Raw genomic sequence first — 21922 nt, 5'->3', positions numbered from 1 at the left:
GGCTGACTTGACTCGCATGCTTTGGTTATGTATAGAAATACAACACTTCTGGAATTCTCTTTGTGCGCATCGGGGAAGTATTTTGGGCATAACTGTGATATCGCAACCTGATTTCAGTTTTGAGATATATCTACTGTCCATACAAGCTATTAAGAAATTGAAGACCTTTTTGTTGGCCTGTAAATGTATACTGTTGAATTGAAATTTTCCATGGCCCCCAACGTGTCCCAGTGGAGAATTCAAATGACCTTTTTATTAGTTATGAAAAGGCTGGGGATAGATGAAAGGAAAAAAAAAAAAAAAAGATACAATGGAAAAGAATTTCAGCTGCTTTAGAAACCTTACTGGTCTACTCCCTTACCAAGAGCATGTTGCTCTCTGGTAAATATATAAAGCCATTTTTGGTGCTAAGTGTATGATTGGAGGTTCTCTTATCTTCCTGCTTCTGGACTCCTTCTAGAGGGAGGAGGAAGGATGATGCTATTTAATTGTTTAAAAAAACAAACACATCTTTGATACTAGTGAGACTAAGATTAAGTCAAAATAACCCATACTTTCTTCTGTATATTGTATTTAGTTCTTCAATAAGAACAGCTTAAAAAATGGGGACTGAAATAGCAGCTTATCAAAAGTAAAATTGTTTTAAAGCAGTCTCTATCCATCTCCCCAATCACACATCTTTCATGCTCTAGCATTGGAAATCCCTCTGGTTTCTCAGGAGCTGCAGGCATGCAATCACCAACATGCATGCCTTTCTACAGGAAAGGCTCTTGCACATACATTAGTGTTTTACTACAACTGAATACAGAGGTAAATTATGGATAATTCTCAGTACTGGTCCTCACAATCAACAGGGTGTTCTTAGCACTCTCTTGTTTGGAATCATTTTTAATTCTGTGCCCATCAGAACTGCTTTATTCAGAAACATCAAAAGCAACACACGCTCTGGTGATTAGACTTTCGCACCACTCAGTTCATCAATACAGCATATGAGGGCTCACAAGATTCCACCGAGATCGCAAGAACTTGATCTGCTCTCAACGTTTCCAGACACAAAGTTAATTATCTGCAAACAATGGCATCACACATGCATTATGCTGGCTCAGCGAGACCCCAGTGCAAGCATTGTCAGATGTAACTGAAACAGACAAACCTGCACAGCTTGTATGCAAAAGGACATTGATGAGGTATTGGGCACCAACTTGTCTCAGAGATCTTTCCTATTACTACTGTTTCTTGCTGTCCTTCTCATGGATCATAAATCTGGGTAATAAATACAAGAGCAGCTCCACTGTGGGACACATTGGCTAATGTTTATTCCAGCTATAGTGATCTGCGCAAACTAGACAGTAATAATGGAGCTGCTGCAGCCTCTGCCCAGTTTCCTTGCTTTTGTGGCTTTGTCTCTACAATTAAATTTTAAACCAGAAACATATGCTTGTATTTCACTTCTTTGTTTTTATCTGCTCTGATTCACAAAATATTTTACAGTAATCCAATGCATGATTAATCCTTCTGAATCAAACATTTCCATGATGTGGGTCTTGTCATGTCCGAGTAAATCAGGGGTCTCAAAGTCCCTCCTTGAGGGCTGCAATCCAGTCGGGTTTTCAGGATTTCCCCAATGAATATGCATGAGATCTATGTGCATGCACTGCTTTCAATGCATATTCATTGGGGAAATCCTGAAAACCCGACTGGATTGCGGTCCTCGAGGAGGGACTTTGAGATCCCTGGAGTAAATGAACCGTTTCAGCCTCAGCACAATGGCTAAGCCATTGGTTTCACTTACTCAGACACAGCAAGACCTGGAGTGAAAAAAACCACAGCAATCATGAGGCCAGCTGCAGAAGCCTAAGAACACAGTTCAGGATAAGGAAACTTCTTGGAGGTGGTTACGTTCTGTGGCTGGCAGCTTGGATACATCTTTATTTATACATCTGAATTAACTTTAGTCAAGTCACTTAACCCGCCATTGCCCCAGGTACCACAATCAGATTGTGAGAGCCTGCCAGGACAAATAGGGAAAATACTTAAGAGTATCTGATTGTTATTCAATGTATTGTAAACTGCTTTGGGTGAATCTTTCCATGAAAAGGTGGTAAACAAATCCTAATGAATAAAAAAATAATTTCTTTTATTTGTCTTTGGCCCAATAACCTTGTCCATCTCTATCAAATTTCCCAGTCTTAACTGCTAAAATTTCATCCTACAGAGGGGTTGTCAGGGTTTGGTTTTGTTTTTGTTTTTTTTGGGGGGGGATTTAATTATTTTTCATTCCATAAGATGCATTTTTCCACCCAAAAGTGGGTGGAAATGTCTGTGCGTCTTATGCAGCGAAGATAATTTTTTTTTTTTTTTTTTTTAATGCCCCCCACCCACCCCGTCGTACCTTTTTAAATATCCCGTTGTTGGGGGTACACGGGCTGACTGCTGCTCGCCTGCCTGTCGTCACTGCTCCCTGCTCGCCGCCACTGTGCCACAATTCCAGGAAGGGAAGGGAAAGCGTGCGATTGCATGTCACCGGCCCACAAGCCTTCCCCCGACGTCAGTTCAGACGTCGGAGAGAAGGGAAGGGCCAGCCGATTGGCGTGAGGGGGGCTGAGTGTAGAGCCTGGTAGGGAGTGAGGGGGGCTGGAGCAGAGCCTGGTATATATTAGTACACAAATCCATGAAGACTAACTAACACCGTATGAAACATTTCAATCCTCTGAAGCAACCCGCTCTACTCTAAACCTCTGGACATGTCCAGAAATCCTCTTCTGTAATCCGCCTTGAACCACAAGGTAATGGCGGAATAAAAATCACTAATGTAATGTAATTTGATTCAGAATGGATTTTTTTTCTTGTTTTCCTACTCTAAATCTAGGGTGCGTCTTATGGAGTGAAAAATATGGTTTGTGGATTCCCACAAATTCTGATGCCACATAGCAGTAACCTACAATGCACAGAAGACAGAATCCTACTACTATTACTATATAACATTTTTATAGCGCTGAAAGGCGTATGCAATGCTGTAAATTTAATAATCAATAGGCATTCCCTGCTCAAAAGAGCTTACAATCTAATTTGGACAGATAGGATATTTCAGGTTGGGAAGTTTCTGGCAGAAGGAATAATACAATGGGTATAGGTATCTGAAAGTGATTAGGAGTTAAGAGCAGCTTCAAAAAGTGGGCTTTTAGCTTGGATTTGAATGCCGCTAGAGGCGGGGCATGACGTATCATCTCTGGCAGCTTGTTCCAGGCATACGGCAAGAAAGAAGGGACAAAGTCTGGAGTTGGCAGTGGAGGAGAAGGGTACAGATAAGAGGAACTTACCTGATGAACAGAGTTCATGGGAGGGAGCTTAGGGGAGATAAGTGAGGAGATATTGAGAGGCTACAGAGTGAATGCACTTGTAAGTCAGTAAGAAGAGTTTAAAACTGTATTCAGAAGTGGAAGGCGAATCAGTGAAGTGATTTGAGGAGAAAGGTAATGTGAGCATGGCAGCTCTCACAAAATATGAGTCGTGAAAGCATTTTGAACTTATTAAAGGGGAGAGAGACATATGCACAGGAAACCTGAGAGAAGTACGTTGCAGTAGTCTAAGCGAAAGATGAGAGCGTGGATAAGAGTTTTGGTAGTATGCTTGGAGAGGAGAGGTTGGATTTTGGTAATATTAAAGAGGAAGAGACAAGTTTTAGCGGTTTGTTGGATCTGAGTGGAGAAGACAGCAGAGTCAAAAATTACCCCAAGGATGCGAGCAGACAAGACAGGGAGGAGGAAAGCAATATCCACAGAAATAGGAAGACTCGATGGGCCATGTTGGTCTTTCTCTGCCATCATTCACTGTTACTACAGCCATTATTTAGAAACATATCCATGTGGAAATAGTGGCATTTACACATAGAGAAATACTGATTTTACAAAAGCTAATGCTTACACCTGATTATTTGTTTGGATTTGGCTCCTTCCTTTTCCAAGGGTAGCTCAAAGCAAGTTTCATTCAAGTACAGTAGGTATTTCCCTGCCCCTGGAGGGTTCACAATCACAGTTTGCACCTGAAAATCACCACCACAGAATTTTAAACAGAGTTTTAAAGAGAACAAGTGTGGTCATAGCTTGGACAGGACTCAAAACTACATGTGCATTCCTCTCTTTACAAGGGGAATATATGTGTATGGGGGGAAAATGTTTGTATTGAGATTTACACCTGCTAAAAGGCACATGTAGATTATTTAAAAAGTGCTTGTTTCAGCCACAGCTTTACCTGAAGAACTAAAGGAGCTGTTCTCCCTTTGAATCTCATGCATTTCATGTCTACCTCCAAAATCAGTAGTCTCTCAGTTAACCAGCACCCATGGGGATTGGTATATGCCAGATAAATGTATTTTCTGGTTGCTTGAGAGTTACTATTAAAAATAGGCCTAACTAATACTATACCCCATACTATGCCATACCATAAACTGTTCCAGACAAACTACTGGACATGTGGTAGACAAAGCGTGGGCGTACTCAGGTGTGGCATGCCAAGTTTGCACTTCAATTTCTGCCAGAAGTTGATTTTAATTTTTTAATTTATTTTTTTTAATATTACAGTATTTCTTTGATTTTTTTTTTCTGTTTGCTTGAGTTCCGGTTAGCAGAGAGTCTACTGTAAGTCAAAATTGCAGTCTCAACTTAATTGGCAGCATCTACGTGGCACAAAAACATATGACAGAAAAACCGGCTGAAAAAGTTTAAGATAAGTGCAGGTTCCTGTCATTATTAAAACTGATAGCACTAAGCACTTTAGATATTGAAAGCATAAAATTATAAAGTAGCATGCATTAAGCTCAATGAAATATACCTTATACCTACTAATGCTGATTTAAAAACTCTGTGAATAATCAGCGCAGGCATCCGAGAGCTTTGTTGCAAAACATGTCACACATATTGGAGACAATTATGTTCAGAAGTCCTTGCAGTGTGTTGGTTGGAAAACGAGGACTTTTTCCATTGTTTGTTGATTAGTTATTCTCAGCCCAGCCTACAAATCACAGTGATAATCCTCAACAAAGAGGCAGAGTCTAAAGATCCTTTCACAGTACAATATAAATATACTCAACAAGTAGACAATGACATGGGGACAAATGGCTCCTTTTATCAAGCTGCGGTAGGGGTTTAACACGTGGAATACCGCATGTTAAACCGCCTGCCGCGCTTGTCGCTAACGCTTCCATTGACGAGACATTAGTTTTTTGGCTTGCCACAGGAGTTAGCGCGAGATGAAATAGCCAACGCGCCAACCCCGCTAGCGCACTTTGATAAAAGGAGCCCAAAGTTTTTCCCTATCCCCATCCTGTCCTCGCAGGCTCTGTTCCCAACCCCACCCTATTCCTACAAGTTCCACCTCCATCCCTACCCCATCCCTGTGAGCTGTCTTCATTTGGACAAACTTCAAACACTTAAGACATCTCTTTTGTATGATGAAATATAGGAGCTGAATCATTTTTTGATTTGTATGTAGGCGCTGGTCGCCTATTCTTTGAGATTTTATGCTTTGCTTTCATTATTGTGTATGTGTTGAAATTTTTGTGTTTATTGCTATGTATGTGTTTTGATTACTGTTATGCCCATGGCTGGCCAGGGCATGGCAAGTGGTCACTTTGGTTATTAGGTGTGAATCTTCATGTATGCTTGCTTTTTCAGCTGCGATCCCCTTGCTTTAATTAGGCAGCCTTACAGCTTACTTTCATGAGAGCAAGTCGTTATCAGCTTGTGTTATACTGTTTCATGTCTTGCCGAGGAAGGGCTCTCAAGCTACAAGGATAAGGGAGGGTTCGAGCAGCGGTGAACATTCCATCTGTGAGAGTTAGGAGATAAGGGAGACACCTGTAGTTACTGCAGAAGCAGCAGTGTCTGTGAGAAAGAGGCAGCCTGGTATTCAGCACTTTCTGTGCTATAAAAGACTGAGAGTCACAGACTGGACTTTGAATCTTGCTGCGCAGCCACGGGAACCGTGGGTTGGGTCTCTTCCAGATCGAACAGATTCCCGATCAATATTGGATGGGGGCGTGCCAAACATGGTGAAGTACTTTGTTTAGTGTTTATATTTCTTGTACATTATCTGATGTCTATCCGCATTGCTTGGTATTATCTGACGTATTATTTGATGTATATTCAATAAAGTATCTTATTATTCTGGAGCTTTGGTGGAGGTGACTTCTATATACCCTTGCTAGATAAAAACGTGGGCAATACAATTATGTATCTTTTTATTAAAAGTATAAAAAGGGGCAATATTCTGTATTCTGTAAACTGTTTATAAATCACAAATACAGCCTTCCATTTCGATCTGGTTTTGATACAACCTTCCCAATGATTCCATTGCCTGTGTTTCTACATCATCTAAAAAGATAATTTCATTGTCTTTCAAACATGGGTGTAGAAAAGAACCTAAACTGTGTAGCGAATGAACAGGAAAATAAGTGTTTATTAAATATTAGAAATGCCCCTTGATGCCAGAAACAATGGATGAATCTATTGCAGTAACAATAAGATGTTAAAGCAGCTGGGCATATGATGGACGTTGCAGACGGTAGGAACTTAAACTCTTGTTGCCACATCAAAGGCAGACCAAGACACAAATGATGTCATTTAACAGTAGTTCATTTAACTCCAAAAGCAGCTTCTGCAGTTTTTTTAAATCATTGAATTCAGTTGCCTAAGATTGTCTAAGATGCATTAAATTTTTACATACCGATACTAGTCTCAAGCTTTTGGAGCAGTGTCTCATAAACTTTCCGGCCGGTGGCACACTAAATCCAGTGCCCCAGCCAGGTGCGTGGACGTCAACGTATGCGTGGAGGCCTATCTGGCCACAACCTACTGGTGGAAGGATCCGGGAGGTGCAGGGAGGAGAGATGCCGGCCAGGAGGAGGGTTAACTGCTCCAGCTGACTTCCTGCAGATGTGCCTCTCACTGCGAGAGGCACGTCCTGTAGGCAGGCAGCGGGCGTGGACAACTCTCCTCCTCACCAGTGTGTCACGGCACTCCAGAAATCTCAAGAGGCACAATTTTGCGATACAGTTTTAGAGAATGACAAGTGGACAAAGTTCGACCCTGTCCTCACAGGCTCTGGTCTCTATACCCATCCCATCCCACGGTTAACCATGGGTACTCGTCCCAGTGTAATTCTCTACTCTACAGTCAAACAACCTCTGTCATCTCTGGACAACTTCCTCCCTCTTAAAGATTGTAAGTCCTGATCAGCCAAGTCCAGGAACTGTACTTAAGGTTGCCACAGGCTGGAACAACACAAAGGTCCTTAGCAGTCTATAAACAGATCTAGCTATGCTAAATGCAAAGCATGTCACAATCTACTCAAATGGATGCCCAAATCCAATCTCCCCTGTTTTATTAAAAAGGTCTGACCCTCTCCAAAGGATTAGTGAGAAATATCTAAATCCAATTCAGATTCATCCTTCATCATGATGTTTATGAACCTTCTGATATATAGTACATTGAAATTAGGCTAATCATCATGGCTATCAAGGCTGGAATTCTCAGGTACAGAGCATTATTAATGAGCCCTCAGATTTGTGCCACGTCCGTGTCATACAATTTTTATAGTGAAAAATCTCATGGTCAAAATTCAAGCTGGCTTATTTGACAGGTGGTGAACACTATTTCTCTTGGCTAAAAAGTTGGAGACCCAACAGAACTGCTGGATACTCTCAGCTTTGTTTTTAGTTTACTTAAAACCAGTGGTTCCCAATCTTGTCCTAGAGGACCATCAGCCAAGTTTTCAGGATAACCCTAATGAATATGCATAGAACAGATTTCCATGCCTCTCACTTCCATTATATGCAAATATCTCTCTTGTATATTCATTAGGGCTATTCTAAAAACCCGACTGACTGGTGGTCCTTTAGGACAGGGTTAGGAACCACTGCTTTAAACTGACAGAAGCAACCATTTTAAACCATGTCAAAGTGCAGTGAAAAAAATGAAGCTATCAGCAGCTCTTCTGTGGCTGCTCCAGTCACAATCGAAAGCATGATCATACCTCTGTACAGATCAGTGAAGCATCATCTAGAACAGTGTTTCTCAACCTGCGGTACATGTACCCCAGGGGGTACGTGAGGCGCCTCTTGGGGGTATGTGGCCTGGCCACTGCCAGGGATTTCTTGCCCTGCCTCTCGCCAGGAATCCCTGCCTGCCCTCCACTCTCACCCCTGCCCTCCCTGCCACCCCCTGCACAACCCTCCACCCCCCCACCCCCAAAGCTGATCAGGAGCAGACACGCTCCATTCCTCCCCCAGCAGAAACTCCATAGCAGTCCCTCCCCCAGCAGAAACTACGTAGCAGGGGCTGGCCATGGCTATGTGCAGTGCCAGCCAAAAAGACTTCCCCGGGCCAGCCAGGCAGCCTTGACCTCTTTGAAAACTCCCCGAATAGGAATGATAATTAACAGTCTGTGTACAGTGTGCTTTGTGTTTTTATAATTTTGTAGTTACCATTATGTTTTAATAAGATTATATTGTGTGTATATGAAAAATGGATGGAAGAAATTGCATTACAATTAGTACTATTATTATGGGGGTGGAGTCAGGGGCAGAGTTTGAGTGGGTCAGGGGCGGAGCTTGGGCAGGGGTACTCTGTTGCATTTCTTAGGCTTAGGGGGTACTTGGCTTGAAAAGGTTGAGAAACACAGATCTAGAATTCTGTTTTCAGTTCTGGGAGCTATATCTCAAACAGGATAGAGAGAAATTAGATGGCAGGGTTTGATATGCAGTAAAACCTTGAATTGCAAGTAACTTGGTTTGCAAGTGTTTTGCAAGACAAGTAAAACATTTTATTAAATTTTAACTTGATATACAAGCACAGTCTTGCAATAGAAGCACATACAATATACACACATCACATCTGAGCTGATGGTTCTCTCTGACGCTGCGGGAGTGTAGTGACTTGTTCTAAATGAGTAAGGTCTTGCGAATACAAGTACGCACAGTAATTTGTATTAAGGTTTTTGGGTTGTGGAACGAATCATCTGAGTTTCCATTATTTCCTATGGGGAAATTCGCTTTGATATGAGTGCTTTGGATTACAAGCATTCTTCTGGAATGAATTATGCTCGCAAACCAAGGTTTTACTGTACTGCTCTTCCAATGAATATCAAAGTGGTTAACAATACAAGGATAAAACCAAAAACATAACAGGAAAACTTGGCTTAAGGACACAAAAACAGGACAAACCACAAAAGGGATAGGAAGTATTGCAAAATTCATTAAAAAAAAGCCATCATATCACCAAAGTACACAAGGAAAGTTAATTGAAAACAAAAACAAGCCTAATTACATAGATCTAAACACTTTTTCTTCCCTTCCCCCACCACCAAAACCTCCAAGCATAACTTTTGAAGCAGCCATCTGCTGCTGACACTCTTGGGAGTCTGTCACTTTTCTCCCCTCCCAGATCTTATCTACCTGCTACTGCTACCACATCTGGGCACGGCCACTGTCCTCTGGAGACTTCTCTGCTTGCTGCTATACTTCTGGAGTTTCCTATGGTCCTGCTGCTGCTCTGGTGCCATATCTGCCTGCCTCCAGGAGTAGGTGGGTATCCTGCAGGCCAAGGTAGCTTATTTGGTGGACAGACCCTGATGCTCAAATCACAGAATTACAGACACCTTAGGGAAATGAAAGGTAAACAATATTTCAGGCCTGTACTTTAGAAAGAAGAAAGAGCATCTCCCCCTCCTACTGTATTGACCTTTATTGTCTCTATCTCCTATAGCCAACTGTATTTCTCTCCCTTTCCCCCTTGTTTCAATGTCAATGTCATTTAAGTACGTTGTTGTCTAATTATGTCCCCCCTTGATTTTATCTGCTCATGACTTTGTACATCGCTTAGACAACTTTTTAAGCGGTATATCAAATTTTAAATAAAACTTGGAAACATTACTGGTAGAATTATTGTGTCCACATGAGCGAGACCCCAAGTTTGAATTAGAGCAAGCTCACAGAGTTCCGGAATGGATGAAGGAGAAGCAGAATTTCCTGAGATCATTCTTAGTGAAGTACACAAATTTATAATCAAAAAATGAATTTGAGGACTAGGGGACTGGGAAATATGGCTTACCAAGAAAGCCAAGGCAACAATCATCCCAAACTATAGTTATAAATGCAGACTACGAAAAAAGAATGTACAATTTGGGCTACTGTGAATAAGTTGAGTGTGAATTTTGCCGACAAGTAGGACTTTGCTATTCCTGAAACCATTGCTGCATACTTGGTGGCAACTAATGGAGACTTGGTGGAATTGCAGAAATGTAAGGGTAGGGAAGAATGGCACAAAGTTAGCCCTCAGACACGTGAGGAGTGAAATGCAGGACTGAGGACGGATTTGAGATATGAACTGATCAAAATAATTGCATTGAAATTCAAAAAACTGCTGGTATTGCCGAGGGTGATTATTCTGAGGATGATGAAGAATGGGGTAGAGCTGATTTGCTGAACACCGATTCTGTTAGTATGATATTAAGATTTCCAACAAACTGTTAGATGGGGCAGGAGTAGGAGAGCTGGTCAGGGAAAGTTAATGGTGATTGTGAAAGGGCTGCATTGGTGGGGAAGTGGCTTACCACATGAGTTTCATGGGGAGTAGAGGGAGTTTGGGAGGGGTTAGGGTTAGCTCAAGTGAAAAGATCGGTTAGATTGGGGATGGTCAGGGATACAAGTGCATATATTCAAGTGAAAGAAGCATATACAAATGATCAGCGTGACTGAAAAGGATGAAAGGCCAATTTGATGACTGAGTGTGGAATGGAAAATGAGTAAGGGGGCATTAACTGAGAGACATGGAATGTGAAGGAGCTAATCATCAATAATGCATATAAGATTCTCTAGTCTGAGAAATGTGCATTAAAAAGCAGTCATTCTTCAGGAAACCCACCGTATTGGGAGGGCCTCAAGTATATTTTTAAGGTGGGTAGAAGGTGGCTACGCAGCTACTAATAAGGTGGAGAGAAAGGGAGAGAGTTTGCAATCCATATAGCAAAGAGTGCAGCCTTTCAGTGTGGTATAGATTCAAAAGGGCTGTATGTAATGCTTAAGAATAAGCTAAAGAGCTGTTTGTTTACCTCTGCAAATCGGTATAGATCCAGCCAGCAAGGTAACAAAAAAGTGGGATTACCAAAAAAGAACTAGTGAAATAAACTAACGCCCCCCGCAAAAAAAAAACAACTATGCTTTAAAAAAGTCCAACTCAACACTTAAAACAACAAATCATTTAGGAGCCCCTTTTACTAAGCTGCATGCAAGCATTAATGTGTGCTTACCATAGGTTAAAGTCTACAAGTCTAGGATGATTAATTGCAGACAGTTTATCATGGCCATTTCATTGCGATATACTGGCCATGATGAATCTTCCCATTCCAAGTCTGGGTCAGTACAAATCAGTGTTTGGGGAAGCAATGCCCCCATACCCCTATAAAATGATACCCTCCCCCCCTCTTCAGCAGTCAGCACACCAGCGGCCTTGCCCAAATTACCCACTCCCATCGCCTTGGCTTGGACGTTCTCTCTACCCGTTAGACACTCTCGCAGATTGCAAACAATCCCAAGGTGAAAGAGAAGCAGCCCACAAAAACTAGCGTGTAAATAGACGCCAGCTTCAAAGAGGAAATATCAAAGAAGAAGTAATGAGCAAGCTTGCGGCACCCCCGGAGTACTGGTGCCTGGCTTGAAATAAAACAATTCAGCACGGCCGTTTCAGTGCAGCTGCAATTAAACATCCCACAATTAACTAGCTGTGGATGAACCATCTCTTTGCAAAATCTACTACCTCGTGATATGCTTAGGCGCCCCGTGGAAGTTTGGGCATCTGCACATGCTTCTTATATGTGAAAAATATGGGAAGCAAGGAGCATTTAGGAGCAGAGAGTAGGCATGCCCAGCGCTAATCACAGCTACATCAACACCTGCTAACCGATCAGCACATGGTTAGCATGGCAACCAGGTTGGTAAGGGCTCCCGCTCTAATGACCATGTGCTAAAGGAAATTAGTGTGTAAATGTTAATTGAGGAAAAGGAAAACCCAGCTTCTGTTCTTCAGCTTCTGCTTGAATGCATGAAGGATCAGTTCACGAATTTTGGAACCAACAAAAACACCTTCTTTAATTTTGGCTTCACTTTTCTCAAAACCAAACTTACTTCTTAGGTGCTGAAATGTATTACCATTTCTGTCCATCGCCTTGACAAAATTTTTCAGCAGACCCAGTTTTTTGAAAAGTGCTTTATCTTGGTCACCAACTTTACAGCCAAAATAATGCTTCTATGCACTTTGAAGTCTGCAGGACAGATTCTTTTGTTGATCTTGTGCAGTAAATTGTCCGCAGACATAACAGAAATTATCAGGATGGTTAACACAACCTCGTCTGTTCATAATAATTACATCATACATAATATAAAAATTCACACGTAGAAAAAACAGCACAATCACTTTTTAGTATAAACTTTCAAATTACTGGTATATGTGATCGATGAGCAGTCCTAAAATGCAATATTTTGTTATAGAAACAGTAAAATACAGACACTTCACGGTAGCGTTATTGACAAAAATGAAATAAACACAAACTTGACGCATAACTTTACAAAACAGGATGTGATAGACGAAAACTGTTTTCAGATTTAGAGTCAGCATGTGACTCTTGTTAACATACAGGTAACAGAACTCCAGTAGCAAAATGCTTGTTAACCAGTGTTATATTTTCTTCCTTGGTTCCCAAAACCTGGTGGGTGAAAGTTTATTGATATGGCCTTGTATATATTGATATTTCTTATAAACTTTGCCTTAATATGTTTCATTCAAAGTTGTTTCTTTGGATGTTAATTTGAAATTGTTATAGAGGAGAAAAAAAAAAAAAAGGGAACGGCAGTTCAAAGATCCAAAGAGTCTCGGCAGAGGCGTGGAGTCCTGAACAGAGAGCCAAGGAAATGCAAAATTAAGAACCCAAAGAGCAAGAGTCTCAGAGGAAGAAAACAACCAACATCTTATTTTAGCTTTGCAATTTAATTTGCATACTGTCTCAAGAGATCATTTTTATTGCCTACACACGTCTGGATAAGATGGTGGATTTGTTGAAGAGAAAGGGTGAGAGCAAGTGTGCTTTGGACAGGTATATGGGATCTCAAGGGGACAGAAAGGGATAGGAGATGGCACTGATGGGCAAACTGGATAGACCATATGGTCTTAATCTGTTTCTCTGTTTATATCCAACATACTAAGGCACAGAAAAATCTCAATACCCACACATAAGGATATAGGGAGGGGCCATATACACACAAATCTCAACCCTTGATGCTGGCACACAGCAACAAGGTTAAAGAGAAGTCAGATATATAGTGCAAGTACAGTCCACTATTCACTGTAGTACGGTTATCGAATGTTTGTGAACCACAAAATCACAAATAATTAAAATGTTGAGTCTATGGGAAATAGGAGGTTAGGTTCCAACATTACACATTCCGGCCTCAAAACTGCGGAAAAGTAAATAGTAGATCCTATGGGAAAATAGGGTTAGATTCCTGCATGGGACACTTGAAAGTACCTGTAATTCACTCTCCAGTAGAAAGCTGCACGGGAACGGGGACGACGGGAATCCCGCGGGACCCGCGGGTTCCCCCTTTGGGTCACGGGGATCCCGTGGGGACGCCCCTAGGGTCACGGGGATCCCGTGGGGACGCCCCCTAGGGTCGCGGGGATCCCGTGGGGACGCCTCCGAGGGTCGCGGGGATCCCGCGGGGCTGGATGTACTCAGTCGCGCGGCTCTTCTCCCTACCTTCTCTGCTTGCATCACAGAGCCGAACGGAAGTCTTCCCGATGTCAGCGCTGACGTCGGAGGGGAGAGAGGGCTTAAACAAAGCCCTCCCTCCCTCCGACGTCAGCGCTGACGTCGGGAAGACTTCCGTTCGGCTCTGTGCTGCAGGCAGTGCAGGTAAGGAGGAGAGTAGCCTCGCGGTTCGAGTGGCTACCAAGGGAGGGGGCGGTCCGCCCCGCCACACCCCGCCCCTGTTGCAGCACAGCCGGCCAGGTCCCCTTACTTTTGTGGCACTTCCCCGACCGACCGACAACAGCCCCGGTCCGACAATCCTCCCTGCCCTGTAGCCGCGAATCTAAATTATCTTCTTACAGCAGCTGTAATAAGGTAATTTAGATTCGCAGTTAAGGGCAGGGAGGTTTGTCGGACCGGGGCTGTTGTCAGTCGGTCGGGGAAGTGCCACAAAAGTAAGGGGACCTGGCCGGCTGTGCTGCACCCGGGGCGGTAGAGAAGGAGTGGGGAGAAGGACGCTGAAAGGCCATGGGGAAGACGGGAGGAGGGGGGGAAGGACTCTGAAAGCACTTGAAGACAGAGGAGGGAGAAGGACGCTGAAAGCACATGGGGAATACAAAGGGGTGGAGAAGGACGCTGAAAGTCCATGGGAAGGGAGGGGGGGGAGGAAGGACTCTGAAAGCACTTGTGGAAGACAGAGGGGGGAGAAGGATACTGAAAGCACATGGGGAAGACAAAGGGGTGGAGAAGGAAGCTGAAAGCACATGGGGAATACAAAGGGGTGGAGAAGGACGCTGAAAGTCCATGGGAAGGGAGGGGGGGGAGGAAGGACTCTGAAAGCACTTGTGGAAGACAGAGGGGGGAGGAAGGACTCTGAAAGCACTTGTGGAAGACAGAGGGGGGAGAAGGATGCTGAAAGCACATGGGGAAGACAAAGGGGTGGAGAAGGACGCTGAAAGGACATGGGGAAGACAGAGAGGGAGAAGGACGCTGAAAGGACATGGGGAAGCAGAGGGGGGAGAAGGACACTGAAAGCACATGTGGAAGACAGAGGGGGGAGAAGGACGCTGACAGGACATGAGGAAGATGGGGGGAGAAGGACGCTGAAAGGAAATGGGGAAGAGATAGTAGGGAGAAGACGCTGGCAGGGAAGAAGACAGATGCCAGACTATGGGGGGAGCGGAGAGAAGAAGATGGGTGCCAGACCAATTTGGAAGGGGGAAGAAAGGGAGAGGCACAGTAACAGAGCAAATGGAAGATGCAGAAGGAAGAGAGACAGTGGATGGAAGGAATTGAATGAGAACATGAGGAAAGCAGAAACCAGGCAACAAAGGTAGGAAAAAAATTATATTTCTTTTTTTTTATTTTGCTTCAGGATAAAGTATATTAGTTGTGTTGATAAAAATTTATAAACATTAGAGGCTCTGGTAGAAACCCATTTGCAAAGTATGTATTCTTCCCAATTAATATTTTCAAATTAATAAAGTCTTTTTGCTTATTTGTAAATGGGTTTCTACCAGAGCCTTTAATTCAGTAGCATAATTAAATGAAATAACTATTTCTGAAGTTTATATGGACGGGTGGGGACGGAGGGGATTCCTTGCGGGGACGGGTGGGGACGGAGGGGATTCCTCGCGGGGACGGGTGGGGACGGAGGGATTCCTCACGGGGACGGGTGGGATTCCTCACGGGGACGGGTGGGATTCCTCACGGGGACGGGTGGGGACGGGTGGGATTTCTGTCCCCGCGCAACTCTCTACTCTCCAGACACTTGTGGGCCATATCTGGAAGGGGAAAGAGGAAAGGATTAGGACTTATATAAAACTACAAAAAGGCGGTATACACTTCTCCTTCCGTATTCGCGGTTTCCACAATCGCGGTTTCGATTATTTCGCTCTCCCCAGTCAACATGCCTCCCCCCCCACCCCACGGTCCGGTATCTTTCCCTCCACGATCCTACTGCGACTGAGGTCTGGCATCTCTCGCTCATTCTCAAACCCCACTGGTTCTGCCTTCAAACTTGTCTCTGAGGTTGCCGGCAGCGGCGGTAGTTTACATGGGGTTGCCTGTGGCAGCCCTGGAGCTTTCCCTCTGCCACGTCCCACCCCGCCGGAAACAGGAAGTTGAGTCAAGATGAGAGGCGGAACATAGCACAGGGAAAGTGGTTGCGTCAGAGGGGGAGCGGGGATGAAGTAAGGTTGGAATAAGGTTGAGCTACCGGAACGCAAGATTGTTATTCGCGGTTTCATCAAAAATTTATTTGCAGTTTTCCGGTATTCGCGGTCATGTTGATCCCCTAACTCCCGCGAATACTGAGGGAGATGTGTACAACTACACTCAAAACTTTTTATCCCACTGGGCTAACAATCTATCTAATGTACCTGGGGCAGTGGAGGATTAAGTGACATGTCCAGAATCACAGGGAGCAGCGTGGAGTTTTTAACACACAATCTCAAGGTGCCGAGGCTGTAGCTCTAACCACTACACCACACTCTCCTCAGTAAAGCCTGACCGTGAGATGTAAAGTGAAAGTGAAAGCAAAAACCTGGGGGATTTTTACGTGCCAGTCTGCAAATATGCAAACACAGTGGTGTGAATGGGGAATATTGGTTGCAATTGATGCAACCACGGATAGGTGAAATCACACATCGGTAATGCACAAATAATGGAGCATGGACTGTATCAATATGGCCTGCACTTTCTCTAACAGATTTTATATCCTGTAGGACATAAATTTAAGAACATAACTGCCATACTGGACAGACCGAAGATCCATCAACCCCAATATGCTGTTTCCAACAGTGGCCACCCAGGTCTCAAGTACCTAGCTAGATCCCAAGTAGTAAAACAGTTTTTATGTTGCTTATCATCATCTGGTGTATTGCGTTCAATTCTGATCTCCTTATCTCAAGAAAGATATAGTGGCACTAGAAAAGGTTCAAAGAAGAGCGACTAAGATAGGAAAGGGGATGGAACTCCTCTCGTATGAGGAAAGACTAAAATGCTTAGGGCTCTTCAGGTTGGAAGAGAGACGGCTGAGGGGAGATACGATTGAAGTCTACAAAATCCTGAGTGGAGTAGAATGGGTACAAGTGGATCGATTTTTTATTTCGTCAAAAATTACAAAGACATGGGGACTCTCGAAGTTACAGGGAAATACTTTTAAAACCAATTGGAGGAAATTTTTTTTCACTCAGAGAATAGTTAAGCTACAGAACGCGTTACATTACATTACATTACATTAGTGATTTCTATTCCGCCAATATCTTGCGGTTCAAGGCAGATTACATAAAAGTTTTCAGAAATTACATAAAAGTTTACAGGAATAGCGTAAGAGATGTTGTAAGAGTTACATATGAATTACCAAAGAGTTGTCGAGATCTTAAGGTGGTAAGTGTTAGGTAAATAGAGGCATTTAGCATTAGTTGGGGGCATATTAGAGTATATTAAGAGTATAGAATGGGTAGGTGGGGTTTGGGTAGGAACTGGTCGTGTTATATGTGGTATGAGCAGATAGCGTGGCTGGTTTTAAGAAAGGTTTGGACAAGTTCCTGGAGGAAAAGTCCAGTCTGTTATTGAGAAAGACACAGGGAAAGTCACTGCTTGCCCTGTATCAGTAGCATGGAATATTGCCACATCATGGGTTTTGGCCAGGTACTAGTGACCTGGATTGACCACCATGAGAACGGGCCACTGGGCTTGATGGACCACTGGTCTGACCCAGTAAGGTTGTTCTTATGAATAATCAGTGGATTTCCCCAAGTCATCTCAAAAATGTCCTATGGACTTCTCTTTCAGGAAATTATCCAAACCTTTTTTAAACCCCGCTAAGTTGATTTCACCATATTCTCCGGCAACAAATTCCAGAGTTTAATTACACGCTGTGTGAAGCAATATTTTCTCCAGTTTGTTTTAAATCATAGAAACATGATGGCAGATAAAGGCCCAATGGCCCATCTAGTCTGCTAATCTACTTAGTAGCTTCAACGCATGCCCCTTAGTATTTTTTGAAAGCATGAACAAGTGATTCACATCTACCCTTTCCACTCCACTCAGTATTTAATATACCTCTTATTATATCACCCCGAGCCGTCTCTTCTCCAAACAAAAGAGCCCTAGTCACTTTAGCCTCTCCTTGCTTTCCTACATATAAAACCATGACAGAAGAGGCCTTAATTACTGTTAAAAATTACTGTTTTTTATCTATTAACATCCCTTAGATTTGTTTTCTTCTTCAAAGTATTTCTAGCAACCACAGTCTTAATAAAAAGCAAAAAAAAAAAACCCCACATATTTAAAACAAAAGGCGAGCAGGGCCAGTGTTACCATCTCTACAGCAATGTTCGTTTAATGAAGAAAGTATCTCAAGAATTTGCAAAGCTTGCCAAAAAATGGTTAATATCAGCAAATTTTACAAGAAAGAAAAACAAGAAGGAAAAGAACTAGAAACTGGGAAAAGGGTTAGTCATAAAGTGATCAAGGTATTAGACATGGGAGGGGAAAGAAGGGTGAACAGCAGCAGCAAGAAGCCAAGATTTAAGCATCTGTCAGCAAAAGAAAAGAATGCACTCAAATCATCTTGCAATAGATGCTAACTGATGCAGCAGAGGCAAGATGCTCTCTGAAAAGGAGCTTGAAGTGACAGATGTTTCTGACAGAAGGTGATGGATATAAATTGCTGAGTTGACAGCAATATAAAGGAGGAAATTCTTAGTGCTGGCTGAAATGACTTGACCCACTCAGTTCTAGATTTTGTTTCAAGTGGCAAACCACCCTTAAAGCTATTCTGAGATATAGAAATACAGAACACCTTCTCATTCAGAGCAGCCATGGTGATTTTTAGGCAACTTTACACAGAAGATGAAGAGCCGGCAGGCAGTGCAGAACTCTAAACAAATTACTGTAATTTCATAACTATGTTTCTCCTACTATCCCTATTTATTTGAATTTTTCAGAAATTTGACCTCAAGGTCGCCTTTTCCTGACCAGCTCCTTAAGCCTCATTTGGCAATGAACTTTAAATCAGTGTTTCTCAACACATGGTACATGTACCCTTAAGGGGCATGCAGGCTGCTTGTTGGGGGTACGTGGCCTGGCCAACATGGAGGATATTTCCTGCCTATCAGTAGAAGCCACTGCCGCCAGAGATTCCTGTCTCTCCCCCCCCACCCCCAGAAGCAACTGCCGGGTTCCCTCCTTCCCTGCACCCCCCCTCCCCCCCAAAGCTGTCCCAGTTACTTGTTTAAGCTGCACTCCCTCCCTCTGCACCCAGCAAACTCTGTGCAGGGACAGCGCAGGCTGCGACTCTCATGCTGCACATAAGCAGCTAACCCGGAAACTTCCTCTCAGACATCAGAGTTGACGTCAGAGGGAAGGCTTCTGGGTCAGCCACGTGCGAGTTGCTTCACGCGCCATCCTTGCACAGAGTTTGCTGGAAGTGGAGGGAGCAAGTGCGGCTCCAACAAGCAACTGGGTCAGCTTCGGAGGAGAGGGGGTGCAGGCAGGTAGGGAGGGAGGGAGGGAGGGATCCCCGGCAGTGGCTTCAGTAGGGGCGGGCAGGCAGGGATCCCCAGTGTACAACTTAATTTTGGGACAAAAGTTGAAATGTAGGGAGGGGGCATGAACATTGGAGGAAGGTAATAGAAAGGGAAAATTGTTGGGCATGAGTGTGTGAGAGATGGTGCACATAGGGAAAGAGAGAGAAAGATTAAAAAAAAAGTTGGACTCATGGAGGACAGAGAGATGATGGTTAGGGAAGGGAATGAGGTCCAGAGGAGAGGAAGCATGCAGGAAGCAGAAAGAAATGTTGGATGCACAGTCAGAAGGAAGTGCAACCAGAGACTACTAAAAACACCAGATAAAGGTATGGAAAACGATCTCATTTTAAATTTAGTGATCAAAATGTGTCAGTTTTGAGAATTTATATCTGCTGTCTATATTTTGCACTATATTTATCTAATTTTCTATAGTTGTTACCGAGATGAAATTCCACATTTTAAAGTCAGTCATCTGCCTTGACCTCTTTCAAAAAAACACTGAATATAAATAATAAAACACAGTTACTTACCAAATGGGTAACATAGTAAATGACGGCAGATGAAGACCTGAACGGTCCATCCAGTGTGCCCATTAGTTATACCCATTAAAAATACATGATTAATTTAACTTGTCTCTTCTTTGATATTTCTGGGTCATAGACTGTAAAGTCCACCTGGTATTGTCCTAGGTTCCAAATGCTGAAGTTGCCATCCAAGCTCACTCCAGCCTATCCAACCATCCTGTTTACAGGATATCAAGTTTCAAGTTTATTTAAACCTTGATATACCGCTTTTATAGTCAAAGCGGTTTCCAATTAATACAAAGTTTTAAAAAGATTTTTTTTTAAATAAAATAAAGGGAACAAAATCCACCAGCGGGAGACAGCTTATCCAGATTGTTCCCGAAGAGAGGCAGCGTGGGAGCCCTGCTCCGCCCCTCTCCCTGACCGAAAGGGAACATTTAAAAGAGCACAGCGCCAACGGCGCTCAGCCGTTCGGCGCACCTTTGTCGCGCGCCTTTGTGAAGCGCCTGCAGTGACGACAGTTGGATTCTGAAGCTAACAAAATAACAGGCTCCAATCAGCAGGAGCACACCAGCACTTTACGAGAGCGATGGAGGACCCAGGATCCCAGAGGTACTTTCCGGTATACTGCACAGAGTGCAATATGTACGACTACCTCCCCTTGGGAAGGCGGGAGTACATATGCAGTCGGTGTCAGGAACTGGAAAGCCTGAGGATGGAGGTCGGCAGATTGAGGGTCAGGGTCCAGGAACTGGAGGGACTGCGCTACACAGAGGAGACGAGCTGGTCAACCCAGAACACAGACGGAGCAGGCCCCATTGTGGACCAGGTGAGGGACCTCGAGAGATTCATTGAGGAGGCCTAAAGGAAGGTGGAGGAACGGGACCAGCAGCTGCACAGACGGATGTTGGCAGACGAGACCCAGGATCCACAAGGCGACACCGGGGAAGGACCTAGCGGAGGAACCACGCAAGAGGAGGAGACCGCGACTCACCGGGACCCCGAGGGAGAGACACCGCACTACACCAAGGACACGGACCTGAGGCAGAGGAGGTTGCTGAGGAAAGGGAAGTCTGCTATTGTGGTGGGAGACTCGATCTTGAGAGAGGTAGACAGTCACGTAGCTGGAGGAAGGGAGGACCGGCTAGTGACTTGTCTCCCAGGGGCCAAGACACGAGACATCACTGATAGGATCGAGAGGATCCTGGACGAAGCAGAGACAGAGGAGACTGCGGTAATAATCCACGTCGGAACGAATGATGTGAGCCGGAGGAACTTCAGCATGGCCACACTGACTGACCAGTTCAGGGTCCTGGGACGAAAGCTGAAGCGGAGCACACGGAGGATAGCATTCTCAGAGATCCTGCCTGTACCGAGAGCAGATGCAAAGAGGCAGGCAGACCTCCAGGCTGTGAATGCATGGTTGAGGAGATGGTGCCAGGAGGAGGGCTTCCACTTTGTGAGGAACTGGACGTCCTTCTGGGGAAAGAGCAAGCTCTACCGGCGGGACGGCCTGCACCTGAGCACAGCGGGAACTAGACTACTGGCAGCCAATGTGAGGAAGGAGATCGAGAGGGCTTTAAACTGAGGAGAGGGGGAAAGCCGACAGCTGATCTGATGTTGACACTTCGGACAACAGTATCCAGGACAGATGCTGAACGGGCTGACTGCAGGGAGGAAGCAGAGGGACCGGAGGATCTTATGATCAGACAGCGAGGTAAACATCAGGTAAAGGGAGCTTGCTGGGAGAAGACTAAGGGGCATGGAGACACAGGGGGACTGGGTGGCACGAGGGTGAAAGCTGAGGGCAATATAGAGGTACCACAAGGCGAGGGGGATCAAACAGAGGCTCAAGGGATGATAGCCCAGGAGGGGGCCGGTAGGGCTAGAAAACCCAGAGGAAAAGCGGGGAAGTGGGGTGGCGGGAATGTGGGGAAGCTGAAAGCTAAGAGGGTAAAGGCTGAGGGCAAAGCAGAAGCACAGGGAATGGGAGAACTGCCCGAAATCCAAGGGCAGGCGGCCCAGGTAAATGCAGAGGTGGAGGAAAAACGACGGGACCTACGG

At 44.2% G+C, this 21922-nt stretch overlaps 1 protein-coding gene across 22 annotated transcripts in view; it reads right to left on the bottom strand.

The window, feature by feature from the left end:
- APBB2 (amyloid beta precursor protein binding family B member 2) overlaps window positions 1–21922 on the bottom strand; it is a 586942-nt gene that overhangs the window by 443472 nt on the left and 121548 nt on the right. For 2 of the 22 annotated variants that reach the window (XM_033946645.1, XM_033946672.1), the window contains exon 4: window positions 9452–9654. The exons of 19 other annotated variants lie outside the window; for them this stretch is intronic. The gene's annotated coding sequence lies outside the window, so the exon portion shown is untranslated. Of the gene's footprint in view, window positions 1–6723; window positions 6743–9451; window positions 9655–21922 lie in introns of those variants that run through there. One more of the 22 variants, XM_033946719.1, reaches the window with a different exon arrangement.

This window comes from Geotrypetes seraphini, chromosome 1, assembly GCF_902459505.1.
Source record: "Geotrypetes seraphini chromosome 1, aGeoSer1.1, whole genome shotgun sequence".
NCBI lineage: Eukaryota > Metazoa > Chordata > Amphibia > Gymnophiona > Dermophiidae > Geotrypetes > Geotrypetes seraphini.
This window is presented reverse-complemented; position numbering and strand designations above follow the sequence as displayed.